This window comes from Pteropus vampyrus, unplaced genomic scaffold, assembly GCF_000151845.1.
Source record: "Pteropus vampyrus isolate Shadow unplaced genomic scaffold, Pvam_2.0 Scaffold6951, whole genome shotgun sequence".
NCBI lineage: Eukaryota > Metazoa > Chordata > Mammalia > Chiroptera > Pteropodidae > Pteropus > Pteropus vampyrus.
In genome coordinates this window covers 1-2,854 of record NW_011895732.1, presented here as the reverse complement: position 1 = coordinate 2,854, position 2,854 = coordinate 1, and the positions used below count along the sequence as shown (strand labels likewise).

At 59.4% G+C, this 2,854-nt stretch overlaps 1 pseudogene; it reads left to right on the top strand.

The window, feature by feature from the left end:
• Positions 1 to 2,630: 2,630 nt before the first annotated feature.
• LOC111734813 lies at positions 2,631 to 2,749 on the top strand (annotated as a pseudogene).
• The last annotated feature ends 105 nt before the right edge of the window (positions 2,750 to 2,854 follow it).

The window sequence follows — 2,854 nt, the reverse complement described above, 5'->3', positions numbered from 1 at the left end:
ATCACGGCTCCTTTACAGGTGGTGCCTGAAACGGTTGTCATAGGCCTGGCCTGGGGTCCCCCAGCTGCTGAGGGCCGGGCGTGACCGTGACCCAGCTCTTGGCCCTTGGCAGCCTTCAAAAGCCAGACCTCGGCCCAGCCTCACGCCTTCCCGTACATTGTCGCTTCCTGAGTCCTCTGGGATTTCCCAGAGGAAGAGGTGGCCTCGGCTCATCCTGCTGGTGTCCTTGGGTAGGGAGGCGATTCCTCTTCTGCTTCAGCTTCTGGGGGAGCCCGGGTGAGGCCTCCCCGCTGCTGTTCCAGGTGCTTTTGTGGGCAGGATGTGAGCCCCTTGGCTCCTGCCTAGAGAACTCTTGGCCTTCCCAGGAGGGTGGTTTCGGGGTGGGAGACGGTGGTGGCACCACCCCGATGGCCTCAGCCGCTGTGCTGCGTTCCCGTGCATCGGGCTCAGTGGTCGCACATGACAGAAGTGAGCGCTGGGCAGCTCAGGCCAGAGGGAGGTCAGTGAGAGGACCTGGAGTAGCTTCGAGAACATGGGGCAAGATGGAGTGGCTCTTCTCCTGGGGGCTACAGAGCGCCACCGCCTCTGCTGTTTCTCTGCTCCGGGAGGATCTGAGCGTCTAGCGTGGCGTGTCCCAAGGGAGGGCAGGGCGTCCTGACGGACAGCCCACTGGGGTCCAAGTGGGTAAGAGGTGGTTCCTTAGGGCACAGGCAGGGTGCTGAGTCGGATACCTGGCGGGCAGTACTCCTGCCCGGCTATCACACGGCCCTGGTAGGATGTCCCGCCATCGTGGAAGGTTCCGGCAGCCAGGGGTCGGGGTGCACGGTGGGCTGCGGTGAAGTGGACCATCGCCAAAGCCCCTCAACCTTTCAGGGCCAGACTTGGGGAGGGAAAACGGAGGAACAGCACCAGCGTGCTGCAGGGGTGCCCTGGTGGCGTGGCAGGGGACTTCAAGTAGAACACATATAAACCTAGAAAAAAAAGTAATTGTTATGAATGCACAGGGCACGAAATGGAAAACTCCCCCAGCCTCTTCCCCTCCCTCCCCGGAGGCTCCCGGTGTCACTGGTTTCTCGCGTCTGGTCCCCGAGAAGTCCTGCGCACGTGCACACGGAGAGAGGTGTGTGTTTTCCTTTCCCTGCCCGGTCCGGACGGAGAGAGAGAACGTCTCTTCCCTTCGCGCTTCCTGACTGGTTTTAAGAGATTCCGAATCAGTTCACTCGGCATCAGTGTTTTCTAAGTTAACTTTTTATTGTCGAAGTTTCGCGTACCAGGGTTCAGCTCGATGAATTTTAATAACCGCACACGTCCGTGTAATGAGCATTGGACAGGAATCCGCCCGGCCACCTCTAGGAGCCTGATTGCCACCCGGCCCACCCCAGGGCCGCGGCTAACCTCACCTTTAGGTTTGAATATCTACGTGTTTATTTTAATGAGCTTTTGAAAAACCAGAGTTAGCACATCCAACCTGAGATTTCCCAGGTGTCACTGCTTTGGATGAAAAGCATTGTTTTGGATCCAAGGCTTTTGACTGGGGAGGCGTCAGTGTTGCCTGGAGTGCTTGATTCTGGGGTGATGGTGGGAGGAGCTAGAAGTTACCCCCTGGGACCACGGGGGCCTTGTCTCCTCCTGCTGCTGCCCTCAGCCCCAGACCCCCAGTTTCTTATAAAACATGGCTCATCTGGGGTGGACACCCCCGTAGGACAGTCGGGGGAACCAAGGGAAATGGCTTGGTGTCTGCTAGCCTCTCATGTCCCAGTCCACACCAGTAACATGGCTCTGCCCTCTCTCCCCTTCAGAGCCAGCCAGGTACTGCGTACCTGGAGGCAGAGGACATAACCAGGTGGAGGGTATGTGGATGCTTGGGAAATGCAGCCCTCTGGCCCAGTGGTTTGCTGTGGGGGTTTTAGAGCTGGAGAGGCCTGGGTTCGAATCCTAGCTCTGCCACTTGTTGGCTGTGTGACCGTGGGTGAGTGTGTTAACCTCTCTGAGCACAGGTTCCTTACTCGTGAGGTGAGGATGCTTAAAAACTCCCCTCCGGGCTAACGTGAGGGTTCTGTGAGCCCGCCGTGTGCTGGACACCCGGCCCAGCTTTGGCGTACGTGCTCGGCCAACAGTCACACTCGGCGCCGTTGCAGTCATCGGGCCGTCGAGGGCCTCTCCCTGGCCGGAGGCTTGGAGCCGCCGGGGACATGGGAGCAGAGAGCGGGGACAGAGGTCTGCTTCTCCGCCCCTGTGGCGTCCATCCCAGTGAGCACATGGCTCTCCGTGGGGTGTGGGGAACAGAAGCTCTCCCTGGCTGCCCGTGGTCGCTGGCCCCACGGCAGCTGCCCTGCTCCCAGATCCGGGGTTCCAGGCTGGGGGGTGGGGCTGGGGCCTGAGCAGCTGGCAGAGCCTGGGGGCAGCGGGGCTAGGAGGCCAGCTGCGGCCCTGGAGTGGAGCAGAGAGCCGGACCCTCCCTTAACCCATTCCGTTCCTGCGGGGGCAGCTGCCTTCCCAGCCCTCAAACGGCTCCTCTTTCCTTCAGTGGCCTCATCGCCCCTTGAGACCTGGCGTCTCTGGCACACGGAGCAAGGACCGTAGTGGTTTGTGAGAAGTTTATTGGGTCTGTTTAAAAATTGCCAAGATTCGTCTACAGCTATGCCACCCTGAACGTGCCCGATCTCGTCTGATCTCGGACGCTAAGCAGGGTCGGGCCTGGTTAGTGCTTGGATGGGAGACCACCTAGGGAGACCAGGTGCTGTAGGTGTTTAAAAAAAAAATTGCAAAGGTTCGTATAAACATTCAGATCTCTGGCCTTCCAGGAAAAACCGAAAGATGGGACCCTGCTGGGCATACTCTGGGTGGCCGCTTT